Source organism: Oncorhynchus keta, chromosome 35, assembly GCF_023373465.1.
Source record: "Oncorhynchus keta strain PuntledgeMale-10-30-2019 chromosome 35, Oket_V2, whole genome shotgun sequence".
In the NCBI taxonomy this organism is placed as follows: domain Eukaryota; kingdom Metazoa; phylum Chordata; class Actinopteri; order Salmoniformes; family Salmonidae; genus Oncorhynchus; species Oncorhynchus keta.
Genome location: NC_068455.1, coordinates 31,705,934 through 31,731,702, shown reverse-complemented (window position 1 = coordinate 31,731,702; position 25,769 = coordinate 31,705,934). Strand labels below are relative to the sequence as shown.

The following is a 25,769-nucleotide window of genomic DNA, read 5'->3' as shown; positions in this document are numbered from 1 at the left end:
TGTATATTACATTAGCACTACTGTACTAACAAGTCATATCCAGTGAGTTTAACCAAATGTTTAATTCTCAAATCCTGTCAACAGGGAAATCAAAAGCACAGACTTGTGAGTTATTGAACAATACCAGCCTTTTAAGCGAGTTTCTCCCAGCTTACGTAAGTGGATCAGTAAGTATCCAGGGAGGTAACTCTATCCAGGTTGGCAGGGTGAGCAGTCTGATCAGCAGGCCCCCTCGCTGGATAACTTTGGGGCTTTTCTCCCCTGGACTCCCTGCCTCTATGGAGATGACCTGGACCACCATCAATGAGACAGAGGAGAGCACCATTGAGTACGGCCTGTGGAGGGGGACTGTTTGAGCTGACCGCCAAGAGCAACACAACTCTTTTTAAAATGTATTTTACCTTTATTTAACTAGGCAAGTCAGTTAAGAACATATTCTCATTTTTAATGACGGCCTAAGAACAGTGGGTCAATTGCCTTGTTCAGGGGTAGAACGACAGATTTCTTTATGGACGGGATCAGAAGTGAGGGAGATCCACATACACAGGGTCACACTCACTGCCCTGAGACCTGCCTCTGCTTATGGTAGGGTTCCATGTTCACCGAACTAGCATGATGGATGTTTATGGCCTGTCACATTCGGTCATCATCATAGTATTGATAGAACAGTGTTTTCTTTCCTGTGTTCACTGCAGTGTACCACTGTGGCAGTGAGGCTGGCTGGAGTGATGTGTTCTCCTTTACTGCTCTGAATGAGAGTGCTAGCTGGAGTCCCAGGTTGTCCATCTATGGGGACATGGGCAATGAGAACCCTCAGTCTCTGGCCAGACTGCAGTAGTAGACCCAGGTCGGCAGCATTTATGATCTCATCCTAAGTGGTTATGCGGCTAACTCCCGACTGATTGTCATAAGTGAATAGCATATCAATGTTGCCGTTGCATAATAACTTCAATCATAGTGGTGTATAATTGTGGTTAACTTTGTGTCACACCCTGATCTGTTTCACCTGTCCTTGTGCTTGTTCCAGGCATCCAGGAGGGTGCCTGGAACCCGGAAGAGCTGTTGTCACATTCCTGCACGGATTTTCAGAGGAAGTAAAGCACGATCTTGCAGCCCAGGAACTACCGATGGATCTCGACTTATTCATCGCTTTAACCATCCGGATCGATGGTCGGCTACAGGAAAGTAGGGGGGAGAAGAGGTCTGATTGCGGTCCCAATCGCTCACTCAAGGATCCCACCTTGCATCTGATTAACTCCGGAAGTCCCCGGTGTCTTCGTCCCCAAAAGGATCTGAGTTTACCCGAGTTCCTCCAAGAGCCTCCGAAGACTGACAATTTGCCCCGAGCCGATGCAGCAGAAGGAGTACACAGACTTAACACCCAGAGTTGTCTGTATTGCAGTACTGTCGGTCATTATGTGTCTACCTGTCCCTTCAAGAGACCTAGCTCATTGGTAGGAATGAGTACTCTGGTGGGTCTTAAGGATAATGTTGCTTCTTCCCCTACTCACCTCCCTCTCTATGCCACCCTGCTGTGGGGCGACCAGTCCAAGTCTCTCCAGATACTCATCGACTCGGGGGCCGATATGAGTCTTATGGATGTTACCCTGGCATCGAAGCTGGGCATCCCCACTCAACCCCTCTCCATTCCCATGGATGTTAGAGCACTGGACGGGCGCTCTATAGGCCGGGTCACCCACCATACCATCCCCAACTACCTACGAGTGTCAGGGAATCAAAGCGAGACGATCCAATTCCTCCTAATTGAGTCTCCGCAGATTCCTGTGGTATTGGGATTCTCTTGGCTCCAGCGACACAATCCCGCGATTGACTGGTCTACTGGTGCCATCGAGCCCGTTCTGCCATGCCCATTGCCTGAAATCAATAGCCCGTCTGCTGTTCCTCCTCTGTTGCCCCGTACCCTCCATATACTTCCTACTTTTCATCTGTCTAGATCTAAACCCATGTCTCACAGCCCTTTGTCTCCTGTTTGTTCAAGTCAACCAGCATTTTGTCTCAGCTCCTGCTTTTCCCTAGTCTCTCTTTTTCTCGTCATCCTGGTTTTGACCCTTGCCTGTCCTGACTCTGGGCCTGCCTGCTTTCCTGTGCTTTTGCCCCTACTCTGGATTACAGACCTCTGCTTGACCTCACCCTGCCTGCCGTCATGTACCTTGGCCACACTACTCTGGATTATCAACCCCTGCCTGCCTTGAACTGTCGTTTGCCTGCCCCTGTTGTTGCAATAACCATTGTTACTTCAACACAGTCTGCACTTGGGTCTTACCTGAAACCTCATAGGTGAAATATGGAGCACACTTTGGAAAAATTGTGCAAAGCATGACGAATATGTGCTTTTTTGTTTTCTAGGGGACTTTGCATATGACATGCATGAGGTAAAATGTCAAAATATGTTTGTTTTCTGTACATGCTTGTCCATCACTGGTCAGTTGGTAGAATGATACACATACCATTTATACTAAGCACTTTCTCATGGGATTTCCATGAAGTTAAACTATGGCATACAGTGGCACACTCAAAGTTTATGGTATCCTCAGGGTAAGATGTAAAAGTGGGCTCTGTCGTCATGAGCCTAGACCACTTCATAATTACTATGACATATACGGGTATTAATCCCCAGTGGTATACATCAGCGGCTGCTGTTTCCCTGAAATTAAAAAGCAAAGTTGGCTCATTTTATACTTTTCTCAAACATGGAGAAAAATGCTGGACATTAATGAGCAGACAACCTCAAAAATTAATAACTGCAAATTCCTGCTGAGTTTGAACTGGAATGTCTAGCTCTGTTCCGCGGCTTCCTTGATATTATAAATAGAAAAACAGAAATAGAAATTCTGTCTGAAAGCTCATTAAGGGCAATGGCCACTGAAAACCAGAAGACGGCCATGCCATCCACCGCAATGTGTACATAAGCTCAATTGCCACCATTAGAATATTTGTGAAATTAACAGTTCTGGTTTCATTGGGGTTTTGTTTGGTATGCAAATGGAACATTCCTAAAGTTGTCTGGAAAGATTTACAGTACTTTAGCTTTAGATAATTGAATGTGCTTTTTACATGTATTCTGTCAGCGTTATTATTTCAGACTTCATTAGCACTAATACTGTGTATTATGCTGTGGTAAATGACTAAATCAAACTTTTTCAGGGCAAAGGTAGGATTGGAGATGAGTTCATGCGTCAGATCCAGTCCATAGCTGTCTACGTGCCCTATATGACCTGTCCTGGGAACCACGAGGCTGCATAGTGAGTAGGACCTGAACTTGACCCTATCTACTTATTTACTCCTCTCTCTCTCTCTCTCGCTCTCTCACTTTCTCACACCCACACACACCCACACACACACAGGCACCAGTCATTCAGTGTTAAACTGATGATAAAAACGGACAGTATTACGAAATCTTCATAAACAGTGAGTCAACATGGTTGAAGTCTGCTTACTCTCTGCTCCTCATTAGCCAATGCTTTCCGCTCCTGGTACATATTTCGGTGCATTCCGTACAGGTCACATCTAATCAATGCTATTGTTACATGGTTTGGGTAAAAACTCAGTACATTCTGCATTTCATTTTGGTGAGACAGACTGCCAGACCTCCCCAGACTTGGTATCCATAATGTGCTACTGTACTGTACTGTGAGGCAGGGGTAGAATCTCAGAAAAACAACTTTTTGGTCAGAGTGGAGCAACCACAGCTTTTCCACTGTAGAAAACACTTTCGTCAACTCCACTGTGCCATTGGAACATATGGGAGCTATTTCAGCTTCTAAGTCTGGAGCTGGTTCAAGAACCACCTCCATCTAAACAAGTAATCCTTGTCCAAAATAAACACTGGCTGAGACAGATCAGTTTCCTATCTTGAGTTTAAGCCAATGGAAACAACTGACAGAAACTCTATTTACCCCACAATGACGCTCAGACAAAGTCTACTGGGCTGAAATAAAATAAAATAGCATTTGTCCCATGTTTCGTAAACAACAGGTATAGACTAACAGTGAAATGCTAACTTATCAGCCCCTCCCAACAATAGAGAGAGAAAAATATAGAAAAATAATAACACAAGGAATAAATACATAACGAGTAACTATAACTTGGCTATATACACAGGGTACCAGTACTGAGTTGATGTGCAGGGGTACGAGGTAATTGAGGTAGATATTCATATAGGTATGGGTACAGTGATCAGGCACCCGGATAAATACTAAACAATAACAGTAGCATATGTGACGAGTCAAAAGAAGGTCAATGCAGATAGTCTGGGTAGCTATTTGGTTAACTATTTAAGAGTCTTATGGCTTCGGTGTAGAAGCTGTTTAGGGTCCTGTTGGTTCCGGACTTGCTGCATCAGTGCCGCTTGCCGTGTGGTAGCAGAGAGAACAGTCCATGACTTGGGTGGCTGAAGTCTTTGACACTGCCTGATATAGAGGTCCTGGATGACAGGGAGCTCGCCCCTGTGATGTACTGGGCCGTACACACTACCATCTGTAGTGCCTAGTGGTCGGATGCCAAGCAGTTGCCATACCAAGCGGTGATGCAGCCAGTCAAGATGCTGTCAATGGTGTAGTTGTAGAACGTTTTGAGGATCTGAGGGCCCATGCCAAATCTTTTCAGCCTCCTAAGAGGGAAGAGGCATTGTCGTGCCTTCTTCACGACTATATTGGTGTGTGTGGACAATTTGAATTCCTTAGGGATGTGGACACCGTGGAACTTGAAGCTTTAGATGCGCTTCACTACAGCCCTGTCAATGTGGAGGGGGGCCTCCTGTAGTCCACGAGCAGCTCCTTTGTCGTGCTGATGTTGAGGGTGAATTTGTTGTCCTGGCACCACACTGCCAGGTCACTGACCTCCTCTCTATAGGCGGTCTCATTGTTATCAGTGATCAGGCCTACCACCGTTGTGTCATCAGCCAACGTAATGATGGTGTTGGAGTTGTGCGGGGCCGCACTGTCGTGGGTGAACAGGGAGTTCAGGAGGGGACTAACATGCTGACCACACCGCCCGCGTCTCGTGCGCGGAGCGTTGCAAAATACACTTACACATACATGTATTTAAATCATTGCACCCACACTTCTCACGCGCGTCAATGAGCGTCTGCGTAGCCATACGCTTTAAGTCCTGCCTCTGCCATCTATCTACTCATTGGTTTTTAGGAGCATATACCGACGTAGGTGATTAAAAGATGAACTGAGGTCCACACTCCAGTCCAGTTGGTGGTGGTAATGCACCTTAAAGTTGGTTGCCAACCTCCATATAAAGTCCAAAGTAGAAGAAGAAGCCTGAAAGAGGAGAGATTACTAGAAACAAACTTGGTTTACCCGTTTATCTGAGGATTAATTGTCGGAGTAGAGGACCTTGTGCATTTCAGGTCAAATAACAACCCAATGATTATATCCCAGAACAAATTAGCTAGCAACAGCAAGCTAGCTAGCTAAATTTCCATAAATATTTTATGCTTTTCGACATGTCCCCAAATTAATATAGTTGGTTCATAGTTTGTTTTGATATTTCTTTCTGTGTGTCCTGATCGTATGTCCTGATCGTTAATAATAGCTATTGATAAACGTTTGTCAGATTACTCAACGTTATGCCTAATCATACTCTGTATAACCCTGAGTTCATGATGGACAACCTCGATGCCCCTTAGATATTAGAGTTCCAGAGCTTAAGTCCTTGGATTCTGGGTTTAGGCTATCAGCTCAGTGAGAGATCTGCATAAAAAGGGCAGAGATTTACAGGCTCAACCATTCAGATGTGTCATATCCAGAGGATCAGCTGCCAACACATCTCAAATGCTTATACCGTGTGTGTCTGTGTGTGTTCATCTGTGTGCAGATGCGAGAATGTGCTTTCAGGTGTGAGTGTGTTAGCATCAGGGGGGATTGAATGCAAAACATCTAATCATGCACCATAATGTTTGTGCTCCTTGTATCCCCAGGCCTGGTTTACTCTTTCCCAGTGTAATGTGCCTAGTCTGCCTACTGTCTGGCCTCAATTAAGGAGCTGCTAACTGTAGCCTGTTTTTCTTGGCCTTGTCACCAGACATTAGAACATGAAATCAAAAATCAGTACCCTCCCCCCTCACTCAGATAACACCACATTTTTTTCTGTGGCGCTCGTCAGAACCTAAACTCGTGGCAGCTTGCTTCAGCTTTTTTTTAACGCCCAAAACCAACAGAGTGAAAGGCAATTAAGCCCGGCTGACCACAAGAGTCCTTAGCATTCCAGCTGCATGAGACCAGCGTGTCCACATGAGATGCTAAGGCCACTATCAAGAGCGCCTTTGTTCCCCTGCACATATAGATCACTGGCCCGTCTGAGGCAATAGGATGTAACTGGTGCCATTTGAAACAATGAGCCATGACGTGAGCTGGTGATATTCAGACAGCAGTTGTTTCTTTAACGTTTCAAAGAGCCTGGATTAAGTGGGCTCCTTGTAGCACAGACTCATCAGTGACATGGAAGGGCAGATCGGATTGGTTAGTATGTGTGGTTTTTAAACAGTTAACGTTGGGGGGAACGTTGATTAGGATTAGGAATCAGTCCATCCACATTGCATTTGACAAGGTTAAAGTTGGAACATCTCCCCTCAGATTTTTATCTTGATATTATTTTCTAGGAAAATAAAACACACATGGAAACAGCCTGTCTAGTTACAACTAGGCCGTCATTGTAAGCATTGTAAGCAAGAATTTGGTCTTTTAACTGACTTGCCAAGTTAAATAAAGGTTAAATACTTTCTTTTTTTTTAACAACCGATGACTCACTGTTTGTCATGGGGACACAATATCCATTAATGACACAAATAAGCGTATTAAATTATGCTAATCAGATTTTCCACTGTCAATAGAAGAAAAAAAAGAAACACTTTTGAGCTATTGTTCTAGGAAGTTCTAGTTATTTCTCTTCAGACATGCACATGCAGTATATCATTCAGTATTTGACCAAAATAAGTCCATATGTTATTGAACTTAACAGAAGTGCTTTTTTATTTGTATTGTCCAGGGTCTCCTGAAATGTATATTGCTTGATGTATGCGGTAAGTGGAGTAAGTGGAGTCCCAGAAGGAGACCTTGGGTCTCGTGTCCATCCAACAGACAGTCAACTGCTTCCCTGCCTAGCCACCACAAGATGGGGGTATTAACCAGACTAAATACAGTACCTTTGACTCAGACTGTGCCGCTCACAGGGCTTCACAGGCTCCTTCATACTGCTGCATACTGCTGTGGCTCCCATTCTAATTCACACAAGATGGTTTGTGATTATCAAGTATGTTACAGCATAATGAGCATTATGTCAGAATCTTTGTTGCAAATGGTAGACCGGTCTTTTGTTACCACCAATTATTGAGTTATCATAGCTTTTACCTTGACCATGTAATCTTAACCCCTAGGTTGCACTATCCCATTGACTAGAGGTCCTCTATTATCCTGAACCTGACCTTTCCTTTTAATCTCTGTCCGGAACTGTCTCTGGTTACCCAACTCTGCATACCACCCTGAATCCCACTGCTGACTTGCCTCTGAGGCTAAGCAGGGTTTCTCTTGGTCAGTCCTTGGATGGGAAAACAGATGCTGCTGGAAGTGGGGTTGGAGGGCCAGTAGGGGATACCTCTTCCCTCTGATCCCAAATGCCCAGGACAGTGAAGGGGACATTGCCCTGTTTTTAGAATGTGATGTTAAAGCAGGTGTCCCGACTCTCTGGGGTCACTAAAGATCCATGGCACTTATCATAAGAGTAGGGGTGTTAACCCTGGTGTCCTGGCTAAGTTCCATAGTGGACATAGTACCCAAAAAGCCTGTTTTAGCATGCACACTGGACAGCACCATTGAGGACTTAAACCATTTTGAAGTAGTCAACTGGGTAGGACTTCCTATGGGTTAAGGAAGGATCACATAATTCCACCCAGGTCACCAGAAGAGACTGTAGCTCAGTTGGTAGAGCATGGCGCTTGTAACGCCAGGGTAGTTGGTTCGATCCCCGGGACCACCCATACGTAGAATGTATGCACACATGACTGTAAGTCGCTTTGGATAAAAGCGTCTGCTAAATGGCATATATTATTATTATTATTATTATTATCAGCCAATGAATTATACTTGTGAGCGAACATTCCATAACTGCAGTTGGCAGTAAATCGCCAACCTTGACTTTATACCTCTTCAAACAACACACTCCAGGTGGCAGTATGCACCCTTTCAGTTTGATTGCCAACTTATAGACGTAATAGTCGAATACAATTGGCTACTTCAAACCGGAGATGGCCTTAATGGCGCTGCCTGTGCAATCACAAACACCATAATGGGACAGATACAAAGATGCGATGTCATTCATCCCCTCTGTAACTCTTCCGCAGATTGTTGCTGTAAAATAAATAGAGTGTTTGTTCTCAGTTAACCTAATTGGTAAAGGGTAAATAACCCTGTCAGCTGACCTCCAGCACCCATACTCACTCAGGGCTCTCCTGGTGGGCTGCTTGACCCTGTCTGCCTCTTACATAAGCCAGGAGAGGTATCAGACTCCCCCATCACCTCACCACGTACTTTACTGTTTTAACTGGAATGAAGATTGGCTCCCAGTTTTATTGGTGAAATTAAAATCTCTAAACTCATAAAGACACGTCTAGCTCTTGGCTTGGACTGCCGTTGTTAGTAACCGTCTTCCTAGAAAGGCTTTTCTTTTTACATGCTGTGTGTCAACACAGGTTTTCCCAATTGAAATATTGTGGAAATGGCACGTGTTTGGGTGGGTGGATAGCACGCCTGGGACTGACGCTCTTGTCATGAAGTTGGCCTGGGGGATAGGTTTATGACCGTCATAAATACCTCTTCCCCTCTTTTCTCTTCTCTAACCTACTAAGGTTACATTTAAAAAACCCTTGGTTAACATAGAGAATCTGGGAACATCAGTATGTGGGAGGAAATGAACTATATTCTGGTAATCCGAACAATTGAACATATGCAGTGGTACTTAATGAATATGATGTCAGTTCAGTTGTCATCTGAGACATTCTCATCAATGATAAGATGACATAAACTCCACAGTGGACAGTCTATACATCAGAGTTATCAGATTCACATGGAATTGTTGTTCAATTTAAATGTTTGAATATGAAATAATTTGTGATGGGATGAAATGTGATTTTAGCTTCTAAAATGTGAGATGTGGGTTTTCATAAGTTAGGGCTGCTCACTCAGTGGCCTGCCCACGTGAAGAGACAGAGGTTGTAAACTTTTCACACACACCCCTTCTCTTCCCTCCTATATAAGCTCTTGACGACAACATAACTTCCTGTTCCGCGGATGTGAGATGACGATCCCATGTCAGAATGGTTCAGATAAAAACTACAGAATGAAGCCAACATCATCCTCAGTCTTCCCGCTCTTTCACTCAAACCCAGCCCCTTTTCCTTTGTGTAACAAGCTGTCATATCTGTTCCGCCCGCTAGGGACGTTTCCATTTGACGGAATTATCCAGGTATAATTAATTATTTGTATGTTATTCTGTGTGATTAGTTAGGTATTTAGTAAATAAATAATTAAACCCAATTTTGTATTGCTGATTCAAATTGTTAGCCAGGATTCTTGCAGATAACCAAGAATTTACAACTTTCAGAATATGAGACTGAAGTAAGATGACGATTAATGTTGACTGCTATTGATGTAAAATATTGCTAAATCTTTAAGAGTTTATTCGGAAGATAACAGCTCTATAAATGTTATTTCGTGGTGCCTGACTCTCTAGTTAATTACATTTACATGGTTAGCTCAATCAGGTGATATTAATTACAGAGAAATTATTTTATAGAATAGCATGGCATAGCAATTAATCCGGCATAGCCAAAGACAGAACACTCTCCAAGGCACAGGTTTGGGTTTGGGTCTTCTTTCATTATGGTAACTTATCTATGTGTGTTCCGGTCTGGTGGTTCTGGTGCTATAGTGTTGAAATATGACCAACGGTAGAGGTGGTGGTATTTCAGGAAATATCGGTTGATCGCATCCTGTCCTGTCTGGAGAGGTTACCACTGACAGACCTTTGCTATAGCAGGGGACTGGTGTAGTGTTTATGTGGACATCTGTCTGATAAATGGCTGTATTCCATACAGGTTTAAAGCAGATGTTTTACTTCTGTACTCATTAGGAGAGATAGTCATCTCCATGACGAATGTGAGTGTGGGATTGGTGGGAGGGAGGGAGAGGTAATGACCACAATTGTCTAGCAATTAGAAAAACAGTCTCATTGTGTTATAGAATGAATCTTTCTGCAGAATGTATTCTGAATAGCTGTCTAAGATTAGCTTTGCTTACGAGTACAGACAAGAGGACCACAAAATGATAAGAGGAAGCGAAGGTCTCTGACTCTAATTATCTCACTGAGATATTTAAGGCACCTAGATTGCACACTACATACATATGAAATCTACTTCTTTCTTGATTATGGCGTAGACCTCATCTTCAAGCAGTACGAGTGGCTTAAGGATCTTGAGGTAAAGTACTTAAAGGGCCAATGCAGCCATTTTTATCTCAATATCAAATATTTTCTGGGTAACAATTAAGTACCTTATGGTGATTGTTTTAAATTAAAATTGTTATAAAAAAAGCAAAAATAGCTTCTAATCAAAGAGTTTCTCAAGCAAGAATTTTGCTCGGACTGTCTGCAAGTGGTCTGAGCAGGGAGGGGAAAACTACAAAACTAGGTATTATTGGCAGAGAGGTTTGGAACTCTCATTATTATTGGCCTATTAACTCATTTAGCACCTGGTGATGTCGCCAGGCAAGCCAAAACTCCATCCCACCACCAAAACAGGCTGAGATTTCTAAAAGGGCATTATCAAAATTTTCACAATTTCACAGTATTATTCCAACCTCATAGTGTGGAGATATACAGTTGAAGTCAGAAGTTTACATACACCTTAGCCAAATACATTTAAACCCAGTTTTTCCACAATTCCTGACATTTAATCCTAGTTCAAATTCACAGTCTTGAAACACAGTGTCTATGGGGTCAAATTGCAATTCCTAAGGCTTCCACTAGATGTCAACAATCTTTAGAAACTTGTTTGAGGCTTCTACTGTAAAGGAGGGGCTCATAAGGGCTCTTTGAGTCAGTGGTCTGGGAGAGTGAGAGTGCCACAAACTCGTGACGCTCGTTCACTTGAGAGGTAGCTCGCGTTCCATTGCTTTTCTACAGACAAAGGAATTCTCCAGTTGAAACATTATTGAAGATGTATGTTAATAACATCCTAAAAATTGATTCTATACATCTTTTGACATGTTTCTATGGACTGTAACGGAACTTTTGGACTTTGTCTGGACCTAGTGCTCGCGCCTCATGAAGATGGATTACTGGGCTGAACGCGCTAACAACAAGGAGGAATTTGGACATAAATTATGAACTTTATCGAACAAATAAAACATTTATTGTGGAACTGGGATTCATGGGAGTGCATTTTGATGAAGATCATCAAAGGTAAGTGAATATTTATAATGCTATTTCTAACTAATGTTGACTACACAACATGGCGGATATTTCTTTGTCTGGTTTGGTCTCTGAGCGCCGTACTCAGATTATTGCATGGTGTGCTTTTTCCGTATTTAAAAAAAATAATCTGACACAGTGGTTGCATTAAGGGGAAGTCTATCTTTAATTATGTGAATAACACTTGTATCCTTTATCAATGTTTATTATAAGTATTTCTGGAAATGAATGTGGCTCTCTGCAAAATCACCGGATGTTTTAGAAGCAAAACATTACTGAACGTAACACGGCAATGTAAACTCAGATTTTTGGATATAAATATGCACTTTATCGAACAAAACTTACATGTATTGTGTAACATGATGTCCTATGAGTGTCATCTGATGAAGATCATCAATGGTTAGTGATAAATTGTATCTATATTTCTGCTTTTTGTGACTCCTATCTTTGGCTGGAGAAATAGTTGTGTGTATTTTTGTGACTTGGCTCTGACCTAACATAATCATATGTTGTGCTTGGGTGGATAGATTAACAAGAAGTGTATCTTTCATTTGGTGTATTGCACGTGTTAATGTGTGAAAGTTACATATTTCCCAAAAATATTTTTGAATTTCGCGCACTGCCTTTTCAGCGGAATGTTGTTGAGGGGTGCCGCTAGCACATACACTCAATTAGTATTTGGTAGCATTGCCTTTAAATTGTTTAACTTGGGTCAAACGTTTTGGGTAGCTTTCCACTGTCACATGGGATGACGCTGGAGAGACGAAGCAAGTATGGGGAGTCAAACATTTAATATAGAACGGACATGAAACGAGACAGGACCAGCTTCAGCAAACAAGTAATATAGACAGAATACAATGAATGCAGCAGCAGGGAACAGAGCAAGGGAACTGACAAATATAGGGGAGGAAATAAACAGGTGATGACTGAGTCCAGGTGAGTTCAATATCGCTGATGCACGTGACGAGGGAAGGCAGGTGTGAGTAATTGATGGCAGGAGTGCGTGATGCAGTGCAGCCTGGCACCTTCAATCGCCAAGGTGGGGGGGAGCAGATGTGACATCCACAAGCTTCCCACAGTAAGTTGGGTGAATTTTGGCCCATTCCTTTTTCAGTTCTGCCCACAAATTCTCCAAACAGTTCTACTTTTGTTTCATCAAACCAGAGGACATTTCTCCAAGAAGTACGATCTTTGTCTCCATGTGCAGTTGCAAACCGTATTCTGGCTTTTTTGGGGCGGTTTTTGAGCAGTGGCTTCTTCATTGCTGAGCCACTTTTCAGGATATGTCAATATAGGACTCATTTTACTTTGGATATAGATACTTTTGCACCTGTTTCCTCCAGCATCTTCACAAGGTCCTTTGCTGTTGTTCTGGGATTGATTTGCAGTTTTCGCGCCAAAGTACGTTCATCTCTAGGAGACAGAACGCATCTCCTTCCTGAGTGGTATGACGGCTGCATAGTCCCATGGTGTTTGTACTTGCGTACTATTGTTTGTACAGATGAACGTGGTACATTCAGGCGTTTGTAAATTGCTCCCAAGGATGAACCAGAATTGCAGAGGTCTACAATTATTTTTCTGAGGTCTTGGCTGATTTCTTTTGATTTCCCCATGATGTCAATCAAAGAGGCACTGAGTTTGAATTTAGGCCTTGAAATACATCCACAGGTTCACCTCTAATTGACTCAAATGATGTCAATTAGCCTATCAGAAGCTTCTAAAGCCATGACATACTTTTCAGGAATTTTCCAAGCTGTTTAAAGGCACTGTCAACTTAGTGTATGTAAACTTCTGACCCACTGGAATTGTGATACAGTGAATTACAAGTTAAATAATCTGTCTATAAACAATTGTTGGACAAATTACTTGTGTCATGCTTTTTAATGACTTCAACCTAAGTATATGTAACCTTCCGACTTCAACTGTATATGAAACACAGGGAAATCAAGGTTTTGATTGCACTTAGCCTTTACCTGACAGTACCAGTATTAGTGGACTTGGCAGTGTCAGTAATGCCCTTTTTAGGATTATGTAATATCTTGAGTAACACACTTTTTGTTTAGAGTAGCTATGTTATGACAATGAAGAAAAACATGAACTGGACCATGGTGTTCTAAACAGTACAAACACACACACACACACACACACACACACACACACACACACACACACACACACACACACACACACACACACACACACACACACACACACACACACACACACACACACACACACACACACACTGATGTGACTCATTCTCTGGTGTCTGATCCTTCCTCGGGAGGCCAACAGGCTAGGGAACCGAGCAGAGTGTCCCTGGATCATCACTATGGGAGGAAACAGATCCATGTACTGCTCTAACAACAACAAAGACGACAGCACCCACTTTTAGAGCTACTGTATGTACAGTATGGTAGAGCATGGCGCTTGTAACGCCAGGGTAGTGGGTTCGATTCCCGGGACCACCCATACGTAGAATGTATGCACACATGACTGTAAGTCGCTTTGGATAAAAGCGTCCGCTAAATGGCATATATTATTATTATTATATTATAAAAGTTTGGTCACACTTACTCATTCCAGGGTTTTGTTTATTTTTACTACTTTCTACATTGTAGAATAATAGTGAAGACATCAAAACTATTAAATAAACGCATCAAGAGGGAAAGAAATTCCACAAATGAACATTTTACAAGGCACACCTGTTAATTGAAATGCATTCCAAGTGACTACCTCATGAAGGTGTTTGAGAGGATGCCAAGACACTTCTGTCATCAAGGCAAAGGGTGGCTACTTTGAAGAATCTCAAATATATAATATATTTTGATTTGTTTAACACTTTTTTGGATGAGTATGTGTCCAAACTTTTGACGGAGACTTTATATATGTTTTCACGTGACCCTCCCCTTTCACTGTAAAATACATTGAATACCCTCATAGAATTAACTCAACATAATGTTTACGACCAAAAATAACAATAACTGTAGCAACCCTAATTTGGCCACTTCAGTATGCTTTTGTGGCACAGTCGATGCCACGCAGGACTATGGGCCAGAAGGTTGTTTTTGGTTACTACATGATTCCATATGTGTCATTTCATCGTTTTGATGTCTTCACTATTATTCTACAATGTAAAAAAAATGTAAGTAAAGAAAAACCCTTGAATGAGTAAGTGTGTCCAAACTTTTGACTGGTACTGTATGTACGGCATAAAACCACTCACTGATTAGGGAGAGGGGGGTCAATTACATGGATAGATGGATGAATGATACTCTCTGTATTAGTTGTGAACAGGAATGGTATTCCTAGATTAATGAATGTGCAATTGTTTTAACAAGTAAACTTCAACAGCAACTATTGTTAACACGTACAAGGGGTTTTAGAGTGGGAGCATCCAAAACGTGTAACGACAATGAACACAGCCGTCCTCTATTAAGCAACGTGTTTGGAGTGGTCTGGTCAGTCAGACGTGGTGAGGGCTGCGGTGTAGATCACCCTGGGCCTGACAGGTCAGTAGAAGGCAGCAGTCCAGCAGGGAGCGAGGCAGAGGGGGACTGAGCTTGGTACTGAAGCGAGCTCCGCTGGCGCCATGCAGAAACACTCTGATCTCTCCTCATCCCGAGGGGTGTAAATCTGACCAAATCTGAGCAACAACCGGTCGACCGGCCAAACATCCCCTATACTGAACATAAGAGAAGATTTACAACCAGGAATAACTCCCTGCTCCCCCTCATGCAACTTTTTACTCATTCAATTGTTATTATTGTCTGGCCAAGGGGGCTCTATATCATTCTGTTAATACCCTTTATAAATCACATGGTCCTGATGATTTACTTGACATAGCATTGTTAGATATGTGAAGAACAGCTAGGCTGTGTCCCAGCGGGCTCTTCTATGCGACGTGAAAGTATCTACAGGATTTGTTTTCTGCTGTGTTGCTGGACACATGAATTGCCGGGTCTGACCTGTAACGTCTTAGGCCACTGGCTAGTCCACATTAGCACTGAAGCACGTCTGTATGTGTTAGATGTTGTAATCACAGCAATTTGAACCACAGTTTCATTTAGCACTTGGCATAGATATGGAGTGACAGCCTGGCATGAGAGAGCAACACCAGATTTCAGGTTTCAGATCCTACTCCCAGCATGCTATCTGTCTGTCTGTCTGTCTCTCTGCTCTGTCTCAGGTCCGACTCGGACGGAACGGCACCAAACCGCCTGCATCGGGTCTGGAGGATGTATTATGCCTCCACAGTATGGTCTCCATTTGATGACCTCACACAATAGCACTGTGCTTAAATCGGTGTTACGCTCACAAATCTGTCCTCTCAGACAGACTAATGACCCAATGGCGCGAGCAGAGCAATCCAAACACATTTCCTTTATTACAACGACAGACTGCTGGTTTGGACGCTACCCAAAAAGCCCTCATCCAAAGGTTTTCCTATACGTTTCTCTAGCTTGTTTGTTGCCTTTAAGAGTTTCTTGAGTGGTCTAAGCTATTGGGAACCATTATATTTAGTGCTCTTTGATGGATAGTAAATGTGAATAAATAGGCAAAACATGTGAGGCACGTTATATACGGGTTAACTAATTAATATTTTCATAATACAATATTGGCATGAAAAGGCCTTGTGATCCAGCAATTGTTCTTTGTCCTTTGTGATGGTATCCATAATCTGTAGATAAATACTCTATCTAAAGTTTCATATCAACTATTGAAATGTATTTTTCCAGGACTGGACCTGGAGCTATGGGCCCAGGAACACACATATGAGAGACTGTGGCCTGTCTACGGCTACAAGGTCAGTTCCCATGTGAATAATCAGTATATCATACACTCTCCATCAATGTCACAGACTGAAAAGCCCCTTAATGGTCCTCTCCCAAAGTTTTCAATGGGCGCATGGAACAGCCAAAGCTCCAGTACATGTCATCACAGGCTCTACTGTAAGTAGCTTACTGCTTTGACTTGTCTTTATCACATTCAATAGGTGGTGAGCTGTGGTCTTTCAAACAGCTATTTATCTGGTGCACAATTCAATTATTTTCATCTGTATAAATGCTGTCTGATGTGATGACTAACCACATGCCCATATCAAAGTGGTGTCAGGACAGCACCAGAGCCACAGTCCAGTGTTCCAAACGTCACAGGATCCTGAGGATAAGCCTAAGGGAAGCGCGTGGATCTCCACAAACAGAAGGTGAACCTTTGACTAAAAACAGAAGATAGTATGCTATACATGATCAAAGAAGGATTGTGATGTAGCATAGATGATGGATTGTGGATGGTCTTTTCAGGGCTGCCAGGAGAATCTGTTCGCCCCTAATAAAATCACATTTTAATTGGTCACATACACACATTTAGCAGATGTTATTGCGGTTGTAGCAAAATGCTTGTGTTCCTAGCTCCAACAGTGCAGTATTATCTAACAATACACACAAACACACAAATCTCAAATTAAAAGAATGGAATTAAGAAATATATAAATATTAGATTGAGCAATGTCGCAGTGGATTTGACTAAAATGCAGTAGAATAGAATACATTACATTTACATTTAAGTCATTTAGCAGACGCTCTTATCCAGAGCGACTTACAAATTGGTGCATTCACCTTATGACATCCAGTGGAACAGTCACTTTACAATAGTGCATCTAAATCTTAAAAGGGGGGTGAGAAGGATTACTTATCCTATCCTAGGTATTCCTTAAAGAGGTGGGGTTTCAGGTGTCTCCGGAAGGTGGTGATTGACTACAGTATATAAGCTCAGCAACAACAAAAAAACGTCCTCTCACTGTCAACTGCGTTTATTTTCAGCAAACTTAACATGTGTACATATTTGTATGAACATAACAAGATTCAACAACTGAGACATAAACTGAACAAGTTCCACAGACATGTGACTAACAGAAATGAAATAATGTGTCCCTGATCAAAGAGGGGGGGTCAAAATCAAAAGTTACAGTCAGTATCTGGTGTGGCCACCAGCTGCATTAAGTACTGCAGTGCATCTCCTCCTCATGGACTGCACCAGATTTGCCAGTTCTTGCTGTGAGATATTACCCCACTCTTCCTCCAAGGCACCTGCAAGTTCTGGGGGGAATGGCCCTAGCCCTCACCCTCCGATCCAACAGGTCCCAGACGTGCTCAATGGTATTGAGATCCAGGCTCTTCACTGGCCATGGCAGAACACTGACATTCCTGTCTTGCAGGAAATCACACACAGAGCAGGCAGTATGGATGGTGGCATTGTCATGCATTGTCATGCTTTTTGCCAGTCCTATCTGGTCCAGAGACAGTGGGTTTGTGCCCATAGGTGACGTTGTTGCCAGTGATGTCTGGTGAGTACCTACCTTACAACAGGCCTACAAGCCCTCAGTCCAGCCTCTCTCAGCCTATTGTGCGTTCCTGGTTTAACTCGGGCAGTTGTTGTTGCCAACCTGTACCTGTCCTGCAGGTGTGATGTTCGGATGTACTGATCCTGTGCAGGTGTTGTTACACATGGTCTGCCACTGTGAGGATGATCAGCTGACCGTCCTGTCTCCCTGTAGAGCTGTCTTAGGCATCTCACAATACGGACATTGCAATTTATTGCCCTGGCCACATCTGCAGTCCTCATGCCTTCTTGCAGCATGCCTAAGGCAAGTTCACGCAGATGAGCAGGGACCCCGGGCATATTTCCTTTGGTGTTTTTCAGAGTCAGTAGAAAGGCCTCTTTAGTGTCCTAAGTTTTCATAACTGTGACCTTAATTGCCTACCGTCTGTAAGCTCTTAGTGTCTTAACGGCCGTTCCACAGGTGCATGTTCATGAATTATTTATGGTTCATTGAACAAGCATGGGAAATAGCGTTTAAACCCTTTACAATGAAGATCTGTGAAGTTATTTGGATTTTTACTAATTATCTTTGAAAGAGAGGGTCCTGAAAAAGAATGTTTCTTTTTTGCTTAGTTTATATATGAGATGAGGAAAGCAGTATGTAAACATTATTAAAGTGACTAGTGTTCCATTTTTAATTATGGCTAGGCATTCCCCTAGGGGAACTCCCCCACCCCATTCAGCTGAAAAGGTGGCGCGAGAAATTCAAAAAATATTCTTTAGAAATATTTAACTTCCACACATTAACAAGTCCAATACAGCAAATGAAAGATAAACATCTTTAATCCACCCATCGTGTCCGCCCCACCCCTGGTGTACTGACCCCTGCCTGCCTTGATCTGTCTATTGCCTGCCCCTGTTGGAATATTAAACCATTGTCAATTTGACGTGTCTGCATCTGGGTCTTACCTTGATTCCTGATATTAACGAACAACCTAATTATTGTGAACTGCACTGTTAGCTGCTATCTAGCTGCTATCAATCAAATACATTACTATTCTCTGAATAATGGAAATCTATGGAAATCTTCACACACAGGCCCAGCCTTGGAGGACCGTTAGTGATTAGACACACGTTTCACATTGGGAAGAAGGGCGAAACTTCAGATTTCAAACTCTGTCTGCTCGAATATATGCTGTTCACTCTTCTTTAGTAAATTGGTTATTCCAGAATCCTGATGGAATGAGTGAATCAGTTGAGCACAGTGGGAAAGGCACAAACCTGTGGTGAAAGCTATTTGATAGATCACAATAATAACGCCCTACAACTTAAAGCTTCATTCAATCAGAAAACAATTTGGTTTGTTTCCCCTGACAAATTGTGAAAAGGGGCCTACATTTTATAACTGTCTACTCATATTTCCTAGATGTTTATGTACAGTATCTGTTGAAAATGTCTAACATCAGTTAAACTGTCATGTTAGTGAGAATGGAACAAACAAACTGGTGTTTAAAGCACCAGTAGGAAAATGCACTGATTGAATCATCTTATTTGACCATACTGTTAGTTAAGAATGGTAGTGTAAAACAAGGTGTCAGACTTTGTAGCAAGCATCAATAAATCCTGTTTTTCCATGTAACTCTGTGTCAGTGTTTTTCTCCAGAAGCAGCAGGCACTTGGCGGGCAATCTCCGACTTATGTAAGAGTATTATGTAATGGTATATTGACTCAGAAGGCTATGCCACTATGCCTGTTCCTGTCCTTTGACTCTCTACCCAGTATATTGGGGCGGCAGTGTAGCCTAGTGGTTAGAGCGTTGGACTAGTAACCCGAAGGTTGCAAGTTCAAACCTCTGAGCTGACAAGGTACGAATCTGTCATTCTGCCCCTGAACAGGCAGTTAACCCACTGTTCCTAGGCTGTCATTGAAAATAAGAATTTGTTCTTAGCTGACTTGCCTAGTTAAATAAAGGTCAAATAAATATTGCAGAGACCCTGTGCTGAGGTGCACAGGAAAAAGTTGTCCACAGAATAGAATGGGATTGGATGTAGGGGGTTGAATTGTGTGTTTGTTTACTATGTTTTCCTTCTCAATCAATTACACGAGGACGATATTCAGTACATCTCATTTCTAAATAAAATCGAGGGGTCTGCTTTGTGTAGCACATGGTATTCACGGTTCTTTGTCTTTGACTTCATGTGATTTTGTCAAATAAAATAAAAACTCAGGGACAAAATAACATGTCACTTTAGATCGCATGCCTATTTTTGAAATACGATGTGGTTATTACTGTCTACGGCAGAGACACAGCAGGTTTGTGGTGAAAGGTCAGAAATTATTCTTGCTCTGTTTTGACGACAGGGACTTTTGTTTTATTGCATGTCCTTGAACGTTTGATATTATTCTTCACTATACATTTGTTCAATGGATGGTGAACGTTTAATTTCTGTGCTCATTTTGTGAACTCCCTGAGAGGAATGTGCCCTTTCACTTGGCAAGTTAAAAGCAAGCAGTTTGGGTGTAGTGGAATCTTTGATCTTTCAGACACTTTTTGAAATCCTGAATGCCACTCCCAGTCCATGTTATAGTGTGTTAGTAAAGTTACTGTTTGCTGTGATCGGCTGACAGTTCCTCATGGCCTATAGGAAGTAGAGAGGGTCACCCTGCTGTTTCTCAAATGAACACAGTGGAATTCACCTTGTTATTCCTCATCAGATTGCATGGCTCTGGAAACTATTAAAGGAGTAGTTCACTATTTTACAACTTTATGTTAAATGGTCCCTCACCCTGAAAGTTTGGGTTAAGAGAAATTAACTAACTTAACTACTTCCATCTTCACCCATTTTACCACTACAAGCTAATTAGTAATGTCACGGCCATACCTACATATTTGTCCTGGCGAGGCTGATGGGTTAACAGTCTCCAGTGATGACCACAGATAGACCAGATGTGAGACTGGGAAGCAAACATCTCCTTATATTCAAAACAGCCATCAAGAATCCCTATTAGAACACTCCAAACTTTCCTTAGAACGGCACTGTGGTTAATCCTCACTGCTTATCTATTTCCAAAAGAGTCTCAAGTATTCCATTCAACAACAAATTCCCCACGAGAGACAACTTCTGTGTGGTATTTTTTCGCCACATGAGATCAAGAGGAGAACAGCTTAAACCAGGGAGAGCCTACTGCCTGCCTCTCTGTGGAGTTGAACTGGGACATTTTTTATGAATTCAAGCTCTCAGATGTTCTGTGGGGAGATGTAATCAAATCAGAAGCCCAGTGTGCTTGCACGTCCACAATGTCACTGTCCTCGAGAGATATGAGAGAGAGTTTCCCTCTGCCCACTACAATGCGCTGCACATCTCCCCAAATTCCTGCTGTAGATCTTCTCTTAATAACAATCCCACTGATTTACAGGCCTCGAGAATGTTGTGTCAACAGGAGGAGCGCATGTTTTGAAAAGCTAATCACCATTGTAAATCTGAAACAAACACAACACAGGGGTCGCGGCCGGAACAAAGCTACCGCAGTCCTGTGTTGATCTTCTCGCACAGTGTGTGTAGGAAAATTCCTACCTACAAACAAATTCCTCCCATAAAATGTAAAGCGAAGTGGATTAGGAATTTTTATGAAAGCAAAATATTAGTTGTAGAGATGTGGGAGGCATGCCACTGGGGTCAAAATAACAAAAAGTTGAAAGTAGTGTCTATAGCTCATCACGGTTAGATGACATAATGGGGATGGAAATAGCATATGTCCTGTCACATTCCAGCACATGGGCCCAGATTGTCTGGTTGGAACTCACATCATCAGAATTGGGTCAAATGGCAATTTCGAAAGGTGACCTGCTTTAATTGATTGGTGTATACACATATAAGTAGTTACCACCACCAGAATTCAATGTAGAGGTCACGTCTTTGGCTGAGATATACCTCTAGTAGTGTGGACAATGAGGATGGAATCGATGTCAATATACTGTAGTCTTTATGTAAACTGAAAATGGACTACTGTAGCATACTGCTTTGCACTTTCTATACCAAATGTGACCCTGCATATATTAGAATTGGTATTTTTTGTGAACACACGTTGGCCAACTGGAACCTGTCCAATTCTAATACTCATGTACTGTGTATGATGACTTGCAGATAGAACATTTTCCATGGAGTTTAGACAAAAACAAGAGTCTGTTTCTCTACATTGTTTCTCTTTACATTGTAACTTAGTATGTACAAAGTAACAATGTGATTATATAGTATATATTTTGGCCCCCAAGGTTAGTATTGAGGACCTTATAAAAATAAATGTGCTAGCACTTTTATATGATTGTATACTAACAAAGTGTGCATCTACTGACCTCTGGTTGATTTTCATTAATTAAACTTCACTCTGAGCCGTGTGCTTGTGAAATGTTACCACTTAGTCATTTTACAGCCCTTTTATACTGTACCTACCCTATGTGGGAACGGTGTACTATGTAACGACAGGGTAAGTGCACAGACAGATTTGCTGCTGTCTTCGTGGGATGTACCTGGAAACCTTCGTTTTACAGCCCTGTTACAACATACATACTTAGTAACTACAGGGAAATGATTGGTACATTATATCTACACAGTCATTTCACTTACTCATAAGGAGAGTTTGTTGATCTGCAAGTATCTGGTATTTACATGGTATTAGCAACGGCTTCATTTTACAGCCCTCTTACCTTGTGCCTAACCTGTAAGTGTGAAGGTGGTAACATGAATCAACAGGATAAGATCGCAGACAGATTTGCTGTTGTCTGCATGGGATGGGATACCTGGAAACAGACATAATTGTATTTTACAGCCCTTTTAATATAAACACCTTAGAACTAAAGGTAAAGTACGTAGAAACAACATGAGAGACTAGAAATATCAGCATTACTGACTTGAAGGTATTCATGTGGTAAGTATGTGGTAATAAATAAATCAAATGCCACGTAGATTTTGTGACTAGGTATTTACATAGTACAGTAAGTACCTTGTAGTTACTTATAAGGTCCTCAATACTAACCTTGGGCACTAAATGTATATATAATTACAAGTTCTTACTTTGTCAGTGACCTTTGGAACTTGTCAATCCCTAATAACTGAGGAGGTGCAGGTCTGAGACTGCAGGCTCGGAGCTGGCAGGAAATGAGAGCTTGCGCCAAGGAGCATGGATTCAACTCATTAACATTGAACCTCAACATTAAAGGGCATAGGGGGCTGTGTGACAACAGGGTATGCTAGCGAATTGTCTGTTGTCAGGCAGTACTGGGGCATGCCCTTGGGCATAAGAGATCTCTGTTTGGGTTCACTAAACAGCAAACAATTCTTGTTTAACAGCCTGCTCATTTCCAGTAAGAGTAGTCTATGCCTGATGTCCCTTTCCAAAGGAGCAATCAACAGACTGTCAAAGCAATATGGTATGTTTACTAGAATAGTCATTTTAGTCACACTGGTAAAGCTACAGTCAAACATCATTAAAGAAGTGAATCAACAACACAGCTGCTGCTCCAGATGTCCATCCAAATCGCTGGACCCAACCCAGCCTGGGCCTCAACAACTCTCCCATTCATTCTACTGCTACTCTTCTTAGGGCTGTGTCAGACTCACTGTAATGTGGACATCAGTAAGACAAACAGTATAGCATGGCTGGCACCTATCTAGGGTTGGCACAGCTGACCAGTGTGTTCACAGAATGCAGGATTCTGCCATGGAGAATAATGCCCAGCCTGTTATGCCTTCTTCCTGTCCAGGTTTTTCCATGCCAGGCAGTCTCTCTGTCTCCTGTACAATCATTTGAGGTTATGTTCTCACACAGGGATTAAGGCATCAGCGATAACGTTTAATGGGAAAACTCTTACAAACAGGACAATGAGGCTGTTGATACCTGTCACACTCAGATTGTGCCTTACTGTAGTGGAGCACAGGGCGATGTGGAGGTGAATGGTCCACTGCTGTGGTGTCAGGTATGAAACCTCACTTTCTCATTTTCAGATCTGAGCATTCGTCATCTAAAGGGCACTGTATGGTTTATACAGTAATACAGGGTAACATGAGGAGCCTCATAAATCTCAAATTTTAAAGCCATCTAGATAGGAATGACCCGATAAACAGTCTTAATGGACACCATACTGTTAGGAGTTACAACAACCCCTTAACTGCCTCACAGGGAACCAGAAGACCCCAGTTAAATCAGGCATGTGTAGACAGCAGTAGTTAGCTGGAGGGCCCGCTGCTTCACAGGGAACCAGAGGACCCCAGTTAAATCAGGCATGTGTAGACAGCAGCAGTTAGCTGGAGGGCCTGCTGCCTCACAGGGAACCAGAGGGCCCCAGTTAAATCAGGCATGTGTAGACAGCTTAGCACAGGGAACCAGAGGACCCCAGTTAAATCAGGCATGTGTAGACAGCAGCAGTTAGCTGGAGGGCCCTCTGCCTCACAGGGAACCAGAGGACCAGCTTAAATCAGGCATGTGTAGACAGCAGCAGTTAGCTGGAGCTGGAGGGAACCAGAGGACCCCAGTTAAATGGCATGTGTAGACAGCAGCAGTTAGCTGGAGGGCCCTCTGCCTCACAGGGAACCAGAGGACCCCAGGCATGTAGAATCAGGCATGTGTAGACAGCAGGCAGTTAGCTGGAGGGCCCTCTGCCTCACAGGGAACCAGAGGACACAGGGAACCAGAGGACCCCAGTTAAATCAGGCATGTGTAGACAGCAGCAGTTAGCTGGAGGGCCCTCTGCCTCACAGGGAACCAGAGGACCCCAGTTAAATCAGGCATGTGTAGACAGCAGCAGTTAGCTGGAGGGCCCTCTGCCTCACAGGGAACCAGAGGACCCCAGTTAAATCAGGCATGTGTAGACAGCAGCAGTTAGCTGGAGGGCCCTCTGCCTCACAGGGAACCAGAGGACCCCAGTTAAATCAGGCATGTGTAGACAGCAGCAGTTAGCTGGAGGGCCCTCTGCCTCACAGGGAACCAGAGGACCCCAGTTAAATCAGGCATGTGTAGACAGCAGCAGTTAGCTGGAGGGCCCTCTGCCTCACAGGGAACCAGAGGACCAGCTAAAGCAGGCATGTGTAGACAGCAGCAGTTAGCTGGAGGGCCCTCTGCCTCACAGGGAACCAGAGGACCCCAGTTAAATCAGGCATGTGTAGACAGCAGGTTAGCTGGAGGGCCCTGTGCCTCAGGGAACCAGAGGACAGCAGGGCCCTCTGCCTCACAGGGAACCAGAGGACCCCAGTTAAATCAGGCATGTGTAGACAGCAGCAGTGGAGGGCCCTCTGCCTCACAGGGAACCAGAGGACCCCAGTGCAGCAGTTAGCTGGAGGGCCCTCTGCCTCACAGGGAACCAGAGGACCCCAGTCAGGCATGGGAACCAGAGGAACCAGAACCCCAGCAGGCATGTGTAGACAGCAGCAGTTAGCTGGAGGGCCCTCTGCCTCACAGGGAACCAGAGGACCAGCTAAAGCAGGCATGTGTAGACAGCAGCAGTTAGCTGGAGGGCCCTCTGCCTCACAGGGAACCAGAGGACCAGCTAAAGCAGGCATGTGTAGACAGCAGCAGTTAGCTGGAGGGCCCTCTGCCTCACAGGGAACCAGAGGACCCCAGTTAAATCAGGCATGTGTAGACAGCAGCAGTTAGCTGGAGGGCCCTCTGCCTCACAGGGAACCAGAGGACCCCAGTTAAATCAGGCATGTGTAGACAGCAGCAGTTAGCTGGAGGGCCCGCTGCCTCACAGGGAACCAGAGGACCCCAGTTAAATCAGGCATGTGTAGACAGCAGCAGTTAGCTGGAGGGCCCGCTGCCTCACAGGGAACCAGAGGACCCCAGTTAAATCAGGCATGTGTAGACAGCAGCAGTTAGCTGGAGGGCCCGCTGCCTCACAAGGAACAAGAGGACCAGCTAAAGCAGGCATGTGTAGACAGCAGCAGTTAGCTGGAGGGCCCGCT

The 25,769-nt window shown here is 43.3% G+C and overlaps 1 pseudogene; it reads left to right on the top strand.

Annotated features, from left to right (window-relative positions):
• Positions 1 to 278: 278 nt before the first annotated feature.
• LOC118369091 (acid phosphatase type 7-like) lies at positions 279 to 25,461 on the top strand (annotated as a pseudogene).
• Positions 25,462 to 25,769: the final 308 nt, after the last annotated feature.